Source organism: Trichomycterus rosablanca, chromosome 4 (genome assembly GCF_030014385.1).
Source record: "Trichomycterus rosablanca isolate fTriRos1 chromosome 4, fTriRos1.hap1, whole genome shotgun sequence".
NCBI classification, from domain to species: Eukaryota; Metazoa; Chordata; class Actinopteri; order Siluriformes; family Trichomycteridae; genus Trichomycterus; species Trichomycterus rosablanca.
The window spans coordinates 47,222,164-47,239,219 of record NC_085991.1 but is presented as its reverse complement, the minus strand read 5'-3'; the positions used below and the strand labels follow the sequence as shown (position 1 = coordinate 47,239,219).

General features: G+C 37.2%; 1 protein-coding gene across 1 annotated transcript in view; it reads right to left on the bottom strand.

The window, feature by feature from the left end:
• Positions 1–17,056, bottom strand: part of LOC134312454 (cadherin-2-like) — a 181,428-nt gene that overhangs the window by 71,866 nt on the left and 92,506 nt on the right. The window lies entirely within an intron of this gene.

Below are 17,056 nucleotides of genomic sequence, written 5' to 3'. Positions count from 1 at the left end.
AAGTTGTGCTGAATAAAAGCATCTTCTAAATGTCACAAATATAAATGTAAATAAGCCCTTGTACACACAAACTTGAACCACTTGTGCATCTACACAAGAGCGGTCACCCTGCTGAAATGTCACCGGTCATCCAGGAAGTCCCAGAAAAAAGTTCAGTCCGAGACAAACATCAGTGCCTGTTCAAAACCGCTAAAAACACCCGGCCGGATAATGTGCGAACCCTTCTGGGATGATGTACTCGGCACCACGCTGGATTTTATTACGTGACTGTTAATGCAGCAGAGGAAAAGCAAAGTGACAGGCGTGCAGGGGCCTGGATAGGAGGCTCATGGGGAGGTCGAGCTGAAGAGGAGGCAGGGATAAAGAGGACATGCCCAGGATGCACTGCTGCTTGTCTGATGCATTATTCAGCAGTGCTGATAACCAAATCCAGCTTGTGCAGCGATTTGGCGGAAGACTCGTCCTCTCTGCCCTAGAGAGGGGCGCTGAACGTTCGCTCCACTGCGGAGAGACGCCTTCGGTTCGGGGGTTCGGTCTGCTGAGCTGCTGACTGTGGATGGAATTGTTCTGTGGTGCTTATGAATGCATGAATGAATGAATGACTAGCAGTCAAAAGTATTGGGACGCCCATTCTAATTACTGAATTCATGTGTTTTAGCCACAACAATTGCTACCAGGTGTAATAAATCAATATACAGAAAATTATATGCTTCCAATTTTGCAGCAACAGTTTAGGGAAGGCCCTTTCCTGTTCTGTTCCAGCATGACTCCAGTGTCCTGCACAGTCCTGACCTCAGCCCCACTGAACAGCTTTGGTATAAACTGGAACATCAGCTAAGGCTTTCTTGACCAACCATACAAATGCTCTTTTGTACTAATGAATAGGCACAAATTCCCACAGACATACTTTTTCAAACTCTTGTGAGAAGCCTTCTCAAACGAGTGGCTGTTGTTCTAGATGAAAAGATCACATAGTGGTCACTCTGTTTTAATACCATTTGTTTTTCAAATAGGACGTCCAACAAGCTCATGGTCAGGTAAGTTAATTAATGTATTTATTTATGAATGAATGAATGAATTAAATAGGAATAACTAATTAGTTACATAAATTAATTAGAAAGTATTAATAAATTAAATAAATGAAAATATATGTATAAATACATTATTATTTATTTGAAATCAGTAAAATATTATAAATAAATTAATTAAGTAATTAAAAAAACAAAATTCAAATAAATAAACATTAATAAATACATTAATTAATTAATAATTGTTTAAAAATAATTAATTAATTTATGAATTACATGTTTTTGAAATGAGACGTCCAACAAGCTCATGGTCAAGTAAGTTAATTACTGTATTCATTTATGAATTAATAAATAACTTATTAGTTACATGAATTAATTAAAATGTACTAATAAAAAAAAAAAGTATTAAATCAGTAAAATATTATTAACAAATTAACTAAGTAATAAAAGTAATAAATACACATTAATAAATACATTCATTATTTATTAATTAATTACAATAATTAATTAGTTTACTAATTACATGTTTTTGAAATGGGACGTCCAACAAGCTTATGGTCAAGTTAGTTTTTAATGTATTTATTTATGAATTAATAATTCACTAATAATTAAATAAGAATAACTAATTAGTTACATGAATTAATTAAAATGTATTAATACATTTAATTAATTCTTAAATTAATTCTTTGTTTTAAATCATTAAAAATATTACGCATAAATAAATCAAGTAATAAAAGAAACAATAGACGAAATAGACGTCCAACAAGCTCATGGTCAAGTAAGTTAATTAATGTATTTATTTATAAATTCATTAATAATTAAATAAGAATAACTAATTAGCTACATTAATTAAAATGAATAAATAAATAAAATAAATAAAAATACATTTATTAATTAAAACATTAAAATTAAAACATTAAAATTAATTCTTTACTTTAAATCAGTAAAAATATTATAAACAAATTAATTAAGTAATAAGAGTAATAAATACATACTAATAAATACATTAATTAATTAATAATTGATTAAAAATAACTAATTACTTTATTAGTTACATGTTTTTGAAATAGGACATCCAACTGGTCAGTTAAATTATTTAATGTATTTATTTATGAATTAATTAATTAATAATTAAATAATAACTAATTAGTTACATAAATTAATTAAAATGTATTAATAAATTTAATAAATTAAATAAATTTAATAATACATTAATTCTTTATTTTAAATCAGTAAAAATATTATAAATAAATTAAAAGTAATAAGTGATAAAAGAAACAAATTAAAATAAATACACACATTAATAAATACATTAATTAATTAAAACCTCATTAAAAATAATTAATTAGTTTATTAACTACATGTCCAACAAGCTCATGGTCCAGTAAGTTAATTAATGTATTTTTTTTATGAATTAATTATTTATTAATTATTAAATAAGAATAACTAATTGGTTAAATAAATTAATTAAAATGTATTAATACATTAAATAAATTAAAATATTTGTATTATTGAATCAGTTCTTATCTTAAATCAATAAAAATATTATAAATAAATAATTAAGTAATAAAAGAAACAAATAAAAAATAAATGCACATATTAATAAATACATTAATTAATTAATAATTGATTAAAGATAATTAATTTCTGTATCAGTTACATCAATTACATGTCCAACAAGCTCATGGTCTGTACTTTTGGCCATACAGTGTATCTGTGGACAAATGTACTAACTAAAGCGTCTGCAGTAAATATTCATTTTGAAGTCAGGATTAAAACTCTGACCTGATTCCTCCGAGCAGATTAACAGCTCTGTACAACAGCGCATTGTACAGCATTTAGCAACATCTGGATAAAACCGCTGGATCTAGACAGTCGAGCTGGTCCAGATTAGCCAGCGGTCAGATCACAGGCTGTGGGTTTTGAGAGCTGGCGGGCGTAAGCTTCTGGAGTGCTTATCAGCTGGGAGCTGCTGGGATTTGCTCCTCGCTACACCGATGAAGGCTGGACGATAGAAAGGCTTTACTGGGGGATTTAAAAAAGGGTCAAACTCGCCAGGCCTTGAAGGGTCATTTCTTTGTGGTCTGCTCCTGGGTTTGAAATAACCGGACAGCTTGATGACTGTCGGGTCAGTTCGGTTTGCCGGCTGGTATTAGCAACTACGGCGACACAGCTTTTCTCCTAATGGCGCATTAAGACTCAGTCTACAGGGCTAACACACGCTAATCAGATTATGATTAGCCGAGACCATCACGACGACCACAATACCATAAAGACTCCTAACTATGAAACACAAACACATACACACACACACACACACACACCAATACACAAACACATACACACACCAATACACAAACACATACACACAGATACACAAACACATATCAGTACACAAACACATACACACACATCAATACACATACACACACAGATAAACAGACACATACACACACACACACACCAATACACAAACACATACACACACCAATACACAAACAAACACACCAATACACAAACACATACACACAGATACACAAACACATACACACACACACACCAATACACAAACACATACACACAGATACACAAACACATACACACACACACACACACCAATACACAAACACATACACACACCAATACACAAACACACACACCAATACACAAACACACACACCAATACACAAACACATACACACAGATACACAAACACATATCAGTACACAAACACATACACACACACATCAATACACATACACACACAGATAAACAGACACATACACACACACACCAATACACAAACACATACACACACCAATACACAAACACACACACCAATACACAAACACATACACACAGATACACAAACACATACACACACACACACCAATACACAAACACATACACACACCAATACACAAACACATACACACAGATACACAAACACATACACACACACACACACCAATACACAAACACATACACACACCAATACACAAACACACACACCAATACACAAACACATACACACAGATACACAAACACATATCAGTACACAAACACATACACACACATCAATACACATACACACACACACACACACACCAATACACAAACACATACACACACACATCAATACACATACACACACAGATAAACAGACACATACACACACTGTATGGGCAAAAGTATTGGGACGCCCCTTCTAATTACTGAATTCATTTGTTTCAGCCACAAAAGTTGCTAGCAGGTGTAACATAAAGGATATTATATGATTCCAACTGTGCAGTAACAGTTTAGGGAAGGCCCTTTCCTGTCCCTGTGCACAAGCAAGCTCTATAAAGACATGAATAAAAGCTTAATTTAAAGATACATACACTGGCCCGGATGTTGGTAGGGATGGGGAAGTATGGGGGGGTTGAGTGGATTCAGTGAACCAAAGTGGCAAATAAGTATGACCAATGCAGCAATGCTGACAAAGCAAAGAAAAACACTCACTTACTTTCTTAACCACTTATAGGGTCACGGGGGGACCGCCCTGCCTGGGGACTGAACCCAGGACCTTCTTGCTGTGAGGCGACAGTGCTACCCACCTAGCCACCCTCAAAAAAAACATCAAACAATTATTTAGACACGACCACAAAACACAGAGAGGGAATCTGTACATCTGCGTAGTGAATTCAAATATCCCAAACACTCTTATTCACTGGTGTGAGATACGTACGTCTAACAGTCTGGTAGTCCACAAACACAACAAGTAATACCCCCACGTCTACAGAAACCAAGAGAGCAAGAATAAATCCAATCCTGCACCATTTTTATTCTAACATTCCTGCCAAACATGGTCTATAAATCTACACGTTCTCTCATCTCAGGAGATGAAACTTCCAGAAGAAGATCTGCGCTGGTAGAAAGAAGACTAAAGACCAGGCTGCTCGATAACCCCTGCATCCACTGACCAAAAAAAAGAATAAATACAGAAACATAATAATAATAATAGAGAAAAATAAAGGTCGTGACCCTTAAATAACTGTCGGGATTTTAATTAGATACACAAACACAGATACACACACATACACACACACACCAATACACAAACACATACACAGATATACACACACATACACACACACACCAATACACAAACACATACACAGATACACACATACACACACACACCAATACACAAACACATACACAGATACACACACATACACACACACACACCAATACACAAACACATACACAGATATACACACATACACAAACACACCAATACACAAACACATACACAGATATACACACACATACACACACACACGCCAATACACACACAGATACACAGACACATACACACACACACACCAATACACAAACATATACACAGATACACAAACACATGCACAGATACACACACCAGTACACAAACACATACATACACACAGATACACAAAACACACACACACACCAGTACACAAACACACAAACACACACACCAGTACACAAACATATACACAGATACACAAACACATATACAGATACACAGACACATACACACACCAGTACACAAACACATACATACACACAGATACACAAAACACACACACACACCAGTACACAAACACACAAACACACACACCAGTACACAAACACATACATACACACAGATACACAAAACACACACACACACCAGTACACAAACACACACACCAGTACACATACACATACATACACACACACACACACACCAATACACAAACACACACCAAAACAAAAACACATACACACAGACACACACACACCAGTACACGTACACATACACAGATACATACACACACACCAATACCCAAACACATACACACATACCGATACACAACACATACACACACTAAAACAAAAACACAGACACACACACACCAGTACACAAACACATATATACACAGACACATACATACACACAGATACACAAACACATACACACACACACCACACTGTACGGACAAAAGTATTGGGACATCCCTTCTAAGTGGTGAATCCAAATATCCCAAACACTCTTATTCACTGGTGTGAGATACGTACGTCTAACAGTCTGGTACTACATAAACACAACAAGTAATACCCCCACGTCTACAGAAACCAAGAGAGCAAGAATAAATCCCATCCTGCACCATTTTCATTCTAACATTCCTGCCAAACATGGTCTATAAATCTACACGTTCTCTCATCTCAGGAGATGAAACTTCCAGAAGAAGATCTGCGCTGGTAAGAAGAAGACCAAAGACCAGGCTGCTCGATAAATCCTGCGTCCACTGACCACAAAAAAAGAATAAATACAGAAACATAATAATAATAGAGAAAAATAAAGGTCGTGACCCTGAAATAAATGTCAGGATTTTAATTGTAATGTCTGGTGTGGGTTATTTAGAAGGATCATGTGGTTCATTCTGCTCAACAGCAAACAGAAAAAATAAAAAAAGAAAGAAAGAAAGGGCATGTGATCACATTTATGGACTGGATGTGTTGCCGCGCTGCATAATTAGCGAGATGAGAAACTGTCGCGACTCTGATTGTTAGCAAAGATTAAAATAATGACGGTTCATCGCACATTACAGCAACTAAGAAAAGCTTGGTATTTACAGAGTGCAGTTAAAGATCAAATGTTATTACATGCACAATCACACGTCAACCCACACGTTACTTCATTTTACCCTGAATCTTCTGTTACCGTACTCTTCATGTGTACTTCATTTTTTACTAATTCACTTGATTCATTTAATTAATCAATTAATTGGATTGTGGCTGCTTTGCAGAACTTGAATTCAAACCTACAACTTTTCAACTGATAGTCCAGTGCTCTACCCACCCTGTCCTGTTAGCATATTGCCCACAGAAACTGGGGACAGGAAATATACCTATAAATAAATAATGAGAGAATATTATGTTACAGTATCATCTTTTAAAGCTATATAAACCAGGTTTAAATAATTCATTCATTCATTTATCATCTGTCTAATCAAGACTTTATCCTGATCAGGGTCACGGTGGGTGTAATTTACTGGGTGAATGGTAGGAAACACCCCAAAGAGGTTGTCAGTCCATCGCAGGGCAGACACACACACACACACACACACCTGACTGCATGTCTTTGGACTGTGGGAGGACACCGGAGCATCTGGAGAAAATGCCACTGTGCCACCCCAATTAAAATGATAAAATAATAATAATAATAATAAATTAATAATAATGATGATAATATAATAATAATAATAGTAATTAATGATAATAATAATTATTATTAATATTAAATAATAATAATAATAATAATTAATAATAATAATAAATAAATTAATAATAATAATAAAAGTAATAATAAATTAATAATAATAATTAATAATAATAATTATTATTATTATTATTTATAATATATAATAATAATAATTAATAAATTAATAATAATAATAATAATAGTAAAAAAAGGAGCAGCAACCAGTGATTATTTTAGTAATTCAATCTTTTTTTAAATATTAATTTATTAATTAATAAATGCTGAAATATCACAAATTACACAAAACATTACCACTAAATCTTTACCTAAAACACTTCTACTTTTGAATGAAGTGTTTGAACTGTGCAGGTTTCTGCCTGATCAGCAAATTCTGGTGTAAAACTCACTCCACCACACAGTCCCTGTTACGACTTCCTGAAGAGCACGGAGCGACCTTTTACTTTCTGAGGTTCTCTGCATGCAGACTGGCCAGAGAATCAAACCTAGCCCCTGGATGACAGCAGATCCATCACACTAATGCAGGTATGAAGCGGGTCATAACTTACACTGTCCCGCCACAGACGTGACTCTGCAAATGTAATTCTGTAGATTAGAGTCCCTGCCTACAGATTTTACTCAACACGGTAAAGGTAAGATGTACAAGGGGATGGGGCTTTTATAAAGCAAGGTGGAGTTTTGGTAGGACCAGGTGAATGCAACTGTGTACAGTTACCACTGCTCTAACATTTACAAGTAAGTTAATTAATAATTTATTATTTAATTAATTAGAACTAATCATAACTAATTGGTTACATAAATTACTTAAAATAAATAAATTAATTCATTCATGTAAATAAGTAAACATATTATAAATAAACAAATTGATTTATAAAAAATAAACAAATTAAAATAAATAAATACACACAAATACACTAATTAATTAATTGATAATTGACTAAAAATTAATTAATTATAAAAAATTAAATAAAATAAATTAATTATTTCATTAATTTAAATGAGTAAATAGATATTAAATAAAGAAATACATTTATTATTAAAAAATAACAAATTTAATTAAAAAACTAATAAAAATAAATACACACAAATAAATACATTAATTAATTATTTAATAATTATTAATTACAAACATTTCATAAAATAAATTAATTCGTTAATTTAAATGAGTAAATATATATTAAGTAAATAAATTACTTATTTAATAAACATTAACAAATTAAATAAAAAACTAATTAAAATAAATAAATACACACAAATAAATACATTAATGAATAAAAACAAATTAATTAAAATTAATTAATTACAATTAATTCATTAATTCATTAATTTAAATAAGTACATTATATATTAAATAAATAAATACATTAATTAATAAATAAAATTAACAAATGAAATAAAAAAACTAATTAAAATAAACAAATGCATACATTTATTAATTTGTTCAAATAAATAAATAAATGTTTTAATAAAAAGAGAGCTAAATGATTCTTTTATAAAGTACTAGGTAAATCTGCACATTTTACTTAACTGTTCCAAACACAGGGTGGCACAGCATCGTGCCAGGTAGTGCAGCACAGCTCCAGGATCCTGGGTACCTCACCTCTAGTTACTGTCAGTTACCAGTTATGTTCTTGTTTGGAAACAAGGGTTTTATATGGTTCCTCCAGCTCCATTACAACCTCCCATACAGAAATATGCCAGTAGGTGGCTTGGTTACTCTAATTTGTCCTGGGTGGTACCAGCATGAGCACTCTTTTTAGAAAATAAGCAATGGCACAGAAAGAAGTCTGGTTGCTGCACAGCTTCACGGACCATGGTTTGATCCCTAGCTTAGGTTTGTATTAAGTCTTTAACATTTTTCTGCGCTGGCATGGGCATCCTTTCACCTTCCAAAAAATGCCAGCTACTTTAAATATGAAGTGAATTAGTGAGTGTGTAATGCCCTGTGATGAACTGGCAGCTTGCCCGGGGCACTGCATACTTCTGCCCAGTGTCCGGTGTTTGTAGAATCAGCGCTGGACCTTTTATAACCCTGATCAGCATAAAGCAGACACTGATAATGAAAAGTGCTAAAGGTGGAGCAGAGGCACAACAGCTGATGTAGGTGTTGCACAGCTTCAGCTTGGTTTGATCCTTGCTTCAGGTTTCGGTGGAGTTCGTTTGGGTTTCGTTTGGGTAGTTTGTTTTTAACAACATTTTAAAACACACCAGTAGGTGGGTTGGCTACTCTAAATTGCTCCCCGGTGTGAATGAGTGAAGTAGATGCCGCACAGCAATTGGGTTCGATCCTTTCATTTACATTTGGCAGAGGCTTTCATCCAAAGCGACTTGAACCTGCAACCTTCCGATTACTAGTCCAGTATCTTAACCACTGAGCTAACACTGTCCCTTGACCCAGTCAATGTTTTGCATGGGTTTCCTGCGGGTGCTCCAATTTCCCCCACCTTCAAAAACATGCAATAGGTAAATTGGCTCCCCTTGGTCTAAGTAAGTAAGTAAGTACACCCATCCAAATAACTGAATTCAGGTGTTCCAATCACTTCCATGGCCACATGTGTATAAAACCAAGCACCTCGGCATGCAGACGCTTCTACAAACATTAGTGAAAGAATGGGTCGCTCTCAGGAGCTCAGTGAATTCCAGCGTGGTACCGTGATAGGATGTCCAGTCGAGAAATTTCCTCACTACTAAATATTCTACAGTCGACTGTCAGTGCTATTATAACAAAGTGGAAGCGATTGGGAACGACAGCAACTCAGCCACGAAGTGATACCATGTAAAATGACAGAGCGGGTCAGCGGATGCTGAAGTGCATAGTGCACAGAGGTCGCCAACTTTCTGCAGAGTCAATCGCTACAGACCTCCAAACTTCATGTGGGCTTCAGATTAGCTGAAGAACAGTGTGTAGAGCTTCATGGAATGGGTTTCCATGGCCGAGCAGCTGCATCCAAGCCTTACATCACCAAGAGCCATGCAAAGTGTCGGATGCGGTGGTGTAAAGCACGCCGCCACTGGACTCTAGAGCAGTGAAGACGTGTTCTCTGGAGTGACGAGTCTGGGTTTGGCGGTTGCCAGGAGAACGGTACTCATCTGACTGCATTGTGCCGAGTGTAAAGTTTGGTGGAGGGGGGATTATGGTGTGGGGTTGTGTTTCAGGAGTTGGGCTCGGCCCCTTAGTTCCAGTGAAAGGAACTCTTAATGCTTCAGCATACCAGGAGATTTTGGACAATTTCAAGCTCCCGACTTTGTGGGAACAGTTTGGGGATGGCCCCTTCCTGTTCCAACATGACTGCGCACCAGTGCACAAAGCAAGGTCCATAAAGACACGGAGGAGCGAGTTTGGTGTGGAAGAACTCGACTGGCCTGCACAGAGTCCTGACCTCAACCTGACAGAACACCTTTGGGATGAATTAGAGCGGAGACTGCGAGCCAGACCTTCTCGTCCAACATCAGTGTGGGCCGACATCATATTAAACCCTATGGATTAAGAATGGGACTCACTCAAGTTCATATGCGTGTGAAGGCAGACGAGCGAATACTTTTGGCAATATAGTGTACATGTGTGTGTTGCCCAGTAAGGAATAACCAGCCTGTACAGGGTGCACTCCTGCTAGTGTTTTTGTAGCTCTGTAGGACCCACCGTTACCCTGACCAGAATAAAATACTAAAGTACAAATGACCGAATGAAAAACAGAGAGGTTGTAGAACAAAAGATCTCACGTCCGGCATTAAAATCAATAAAGGCAAAAGCAGTATGTACGCAGAGAAGCCACGATGATGAGCTTTTAATAGCCCAGTACATTACACGTCCAGTGTATCTGTTTTCTGACACATCATTTCAACATCATGACCACAAGCAGATCAAAGCCTTCATTAGAAATTAATGACTCCGATAAACGGCAAATCACTGCAGATCACCGGCGTCGTGCGCGGTCTAATCAGAGAGCAATAAATTCAAATAAATGTCCAATTAAATAAGTTTAGATTAACTATTGACAGCGTGAAGCCTGTGCGGTTGCGGATCGATAACCGTGCAGGTTCCGCGCCCTGAGCTTTCGATCCGAGAGCGAGCATTATCATAAATTAGGAGCCGGGTCGCCAATGAAAAGCCTGTAAATGCCCCTCGATCTGACCTCCAGAGGGCGAGAGAGAGAGACGGGAGCGCCTTCAAACTCCAAGCTGGATCTGCCTTCATTTGCATTAACAGCTATCGATGAAAAGGGCTGCTGGTGCTGGTGCATTTTCAACCCCCCACCCCCCGTCCTCCACACCCCGCCCTCTACCCTCCACCTCTCCGCCTGACAGAGCTGTGGTATGTGTGTGTGTGTGTGTGTGTCGGTATGTGTCCGTGTGTGTTGTTTATGCACTTTTCTGACGCCGTCTCTCTGACGGGAGTTTTAAAACAGCGCTCCGCACGCGGCATGCGATCCAAACAAAGGGTTCAAAAAGCGGGCGGGTTTAAATAGACCCCCGTTTTCCCGGCTCACTATTCCACTGAAGCGCCTTTTCATCCGGGCTCGGCACTTGACAGGCTGATCTGTGGGGATTCCAGCAAGACCAGTGAGCCCCCCACCCCCTGTTCCCCCCAGTCATTTCCATTTGAATGCTGGCACTTCGCTCCTGCCCTCCCCGACATTTCCTGCACTGTGAGTGGAAATAAAAGTGAGAGTGAAGCCCGTTTCATGTCTAAAACCCCGGGGCACGACTGGTACACGTTTACCAAAATGGTATTAATCTGTGCATTAATACCAGTAATTTACAAGAATGCATCAATAATTAATTAAGATACCTTACACACACAATACATCACATTCAGAGGCGGTGAGTTCTGGAATTTTGTCTTCACATATACTTCTACTGCTCAACCCCCCCCAAAAAAAATAAATAAAACAATCCCTGTCCGTCTATCTGTCTGTCTACCTTATTGTTAGTGAATATGTTTTGTCTACAGCTGATGACTTCTCTGTACCCATTACAGTAGGGCTAGTTATTCTATTTACTTATTAACAGATGTTTTTAAACTAGCTGTACAAAAGTGGGCACAGAGAAGTCATCAGTTTTAGTCAATCATAATCACTGACAAGGAATTACAGGGCTGTGTCACCGTCGCTGTTAAATCACATTACAGAACATTCCACACCACCAATTTCTAAAATCGTTGGCAAAAATAAATAAATAAAAACATTGAAATATAAAATTCAGGAAGCATTTATGCTAAAATCAGGATTACCAGTACACTACAGAGCAAAAAAAAAAAAAATAATAATAATAATAATAAAAAATTTTTTTTTTTTTTTGAATTTTATTTATTTATTTATTTTTATTTTTTAACTGTACACTCCAGGGTAAGAAAAACACTAAATAAAAATACAAAATAAAAAAAATAAAAAAGCACTCATGCTAAAATTATGGATAAAAGTACACTCCAGGGCAAAAAATAAATAAATAAAAAATAAATAAAAATGTAAGAATAAAAAATTATTTAATAATAAAAATGTAAAAAATACTCATGCTAAGCCGCTCAGGTGGCGCAGCGGTAAAATACGCCAGCGCACCAGAGCTGACGTATCTCAGCTCTGCCATCCGGCTTGGCTGGGCGGCCACATGAACAACGTTTGGCTGTTGGGATAGGGATTCTCATAACTGATGCAATTACGACCTTTGCTGGCTGATCAGGGTGTGATTCTCCATACACAAGATGCAGCTGGCTACTGCACACGTGTAGGAGGGTGGACCCGCTAACAATTGGAAGAAAAAGGTACTAAAAAAGTACTCATGCTAAAATTATGGATAAAAGTACTATCCTGGGCAAATAAATAAATAAAAATAAATACATAAATAAAAATAAATAAATTAATAAATTAATTAAAATAAATAAATAAATAAAATTAATTCATAAATAAAAAATAAACAAATGAATAAATAAAAAATAAACAAACTAATAAATAAAAAGAAATAAATAAATAAAAAACAAATAAAAACAAACAAATAAAAAAAAATAGCCAAAATGTTATATCATTTTATGTCAAATGTAATTATTTTCATGAATTTATCTTTGTGAACAAGAAGTGAATTTCCCCGTTTTCAGCATTTACTTAATAATTCACGGCAGCAACAAGCAGTAAACGGTCACAAATATCTCAGCAGTGCTCATTTTCTGACCCCTAAATGGAATTTTAAGTTTTGCCCATTATTTCACCAGCAGTGTATATTTGTAAAAGGGGCCACAATGGGGGAATTCTAACAAAGAGAGGGTTTGCAGCACTGGAAATAAATCACCACCCACTATGCCAGTCACATGATTAGAAAGGGTCTGTGTCACATGTAGACTGGTTAAATCTATTTTAATGAGTTCTAAACTTAAGCTAACTGATAAACAGAGCCGTTGTGATGTTGGATTGGGAGTAAAGATAGAAGTGCTACACTGTGTGTGGACTATAATGTACAGTATAATTAATAATTGATCTATTCACATTCATCTATCATTCTAAATAAAAAGAATCTCTTCCGTCGGTTCCACGACGCCGTTCCAGAGGAGAAATCTCTTTTCATCCAACACTCGAATGCAGGTGGGAAAATCAGAGTAGGACAAAAGACTTTCCTCAGCAGCACAGTGAAAGACAAAAGCCATTTCCCCTCCCCTGAGTCCTCCTCTATAATTCAGATAATTTAAGCTCTGATTGAATGAACAGGCTTGTAGATTGGGGCGTGATTAAATTGCTTACAAATTGCCGGATCCCCGAGCCTGCTCGCTTCATTAGCCCGCGCTCACCCTTCTTTCGCTCTTCCCGCTGACCTGTAAAACTACACCCACACGTCCGTGTTGCATATACGCTTTCCATATTAATACTTAAGGGATGCCTGCACCCGAACCTCTTCTCTCTGACCCCCCGCTACGACCCGCGGTGCTCGGAAAAACTCTGAATTATGCAAAGCGCTGCCCTGCACCCTGGTAATGAAGACGCTCCGGTGGAGATTATTATGCGGTGTGGGACTTGTTTACAAGAACCGGCCTCCCTTACGTGTCAGCCCGGCGAACCCGTGCAGCCTGTTCATCATTCAGAGTTCAGGCCCCAGTGGCGGGATAGACCGAATATTTCCAATTACACGCACTAGTTCCTTCTATCTGTACAAGCACTATTCTTATGAATAATAGCCTGAGCGGCCATTCTGCTCGGGGGTTGCAGTGTAAGATATCTCATTACGTACAGACTGATATTACACTATATAAGATTAAATATGCAGCGTCGTATATAAATGTAATAAATGGATACATGGATGCAGGACAATACGGTCAGCTCGTTCTCAACATGTGTGGTTTACACCAAGAGTTAAATAACGTTACAGAACGTTCACAACCACCAAATAAACTAAATAAACTAAACAGCTTTTCACCAAGCAGATCCTGTTCACAAGAATACTACAAATTTAAATCAAGAAACAGCATTTATGCTAAAATCGCCAATAAAAGTACACTCCTGGGCAAAAATAAAATAAAATAAACTAAAATTAAATTTAAAAAGCATGTATGCTAAAACCTTTAATAAAAGTACACTCCTGGGCAAAAGTAAATAAATAAAATAAAAATAACTTAAATTAAATAAAATTAAATTAAAAAAGAATGTACGCTAAAACCAAAATAAACGCAAAAATAAATAAAAAAATAATAAAAAGAAACTAAATAAAATAGTATTTAAAAAACATTTATGCTAAAAGCATAGATAAAAGTACACTGCTGGGCAAAAACAAATAAAAATAAATAAATAAAAATTCAAAAAGCATGCGTGCTAAAAATTTGTGTTTTGTTTTGATGTATTGTTTATGTCGCTTGGGTCGTGGTACAAATCATAAATTGAATTAATTGAAAACCCCCGCTTCAGATGAAGGGGTCAGAAATCAATGCATAATTATTTGACTGATCAGCCTTTGACTGGTCAGTATGACAGAACTTTCATTTATCAAGATGAAAACGTCTCTTTTAAAATGACCATAAGGTCATTCACATGGCATGAGAGGTATCTGGGGGTGTAGTAAGTATAAACATGGGGTTAATCATACGCTAAGACCAAGTGTTAGACAGAGCTCTCCAGCACCATCATCAGCATTTTTAAACACATCCAAACCAATAAACCAAACTCAGGTTCGTGTAAAAGACCAGTGCTCATGTCCTTTGGTATATTTGTACAATCGGACCCAGTCCAAATTCCCCAAAGCCCTCCCCATCCAGGACTAATGGATATACTTTACACTCAGCACATGTTCTGCAGCTTTTTATTAACCACACAGAGCTGTAAGACGAGGACTGGAGAGGTGAGACAGCGCTGGCATCCTGAGACTTCTCAGAGGAAATAAAGTGCAAGACAAAAGACGTTGCCAGCTCAAGTCGGCAGTTTAATGGAAGCACCGCTGGAGAACGATGACTTACACGAGTCAAAAGGATGGGCACAGGCGGCCAAATTAAACGCGCGTGAGAGTGCACCCAGGCAAGCTCATACAAGTACATCTATCTCTCTGCTCTCTACCACTGTGTCTCTTTGTTCAATATCCAAAAAAGATCTGAAGGAGAAATCCCAAAAAGGATTATTTGGAGAAGGTTAAAACATCTAGGTATATTAGTTTACACTGTTTATAACCGTAGTGAGCGGTAAAAATACACTAGCCTAACAGTGCTGAGATCTCGAGCTTGACTCTCAGCTCTGCCAATATCAGCCAATCGGGGGCCTACACATGATTTGACTCTGACTCTCCATGTGTGATTCGGATCCACATACAAACCCACCTCAAGCAGGTGAAAACGAGTGATCGGTAATGCCCACGTGTCGGAGGGGACGTGTGACAGTTGCGATCCTCCTTGGTCAGAAGCGGAAGCCTGCAGCAGTACAGGCGGATTATAATTTAGGGAACTGGATATGACTATATTGGGAGAGATTTGGTGGAAAATTCATACCCAGAAAAATCAAATGATACTACTTATTGAGCTATAAAACTCTTAGTAGGCACAAAATGCTTCAGCCATTTAAAACGCTATATTCCAAAAGTATGTGGACACCTCTCCTAATTGAACACATTGGCACACAGTTAAATACATTTGGAAATGATGACTGGTAATGGTTTAAGTTTATCTTTAACAGGAGCGTTTAGTACTGGTTGGATGGATGCATGAATGGATGGATGGATGGATTGAAGAATGGATGATAGATGGGTGGGTGGATGAATTGAAGGATGGGTGGGTGGATGGATGGATAGATGGGTGGATGGATTGATGGATGGATGGATGGGTGGGTGGATGGATGGATGGATTAAAGGATGGATGATACATGGGTGGGTGGATGGATGGATGGATAGATGAGTGGGTGGGTGGGTGGATGGATAGATGGGTGGGTGGGTGGGTGGATGGATGGAAGGATGGATGAATTGAAGGATGGATGATAGATTGGTGGATGGATGGATGGATGGATGGATAGATGGATGGATAGATGGGTGGGTGGATGGATGATAGATGGGTGGGTGGATGGATGGATGGATGGATGTGTGGGTGTGTGGATGGATGGATGGATGGAAGGATGGATGGAAGGATGGGTGGATGGGTGGGTGGGTGGATGGAGGGATGGGTGGGTGGGTGGGTGGATGGATGGATGGATGGATGGATGGAAGGATGGATGGATGGGTGGGTGGGTGGGTGGATGGATGGAAAGATGGGTGGGTGGATGGATGGCTGGATAGACAGACAGACAGATAGATA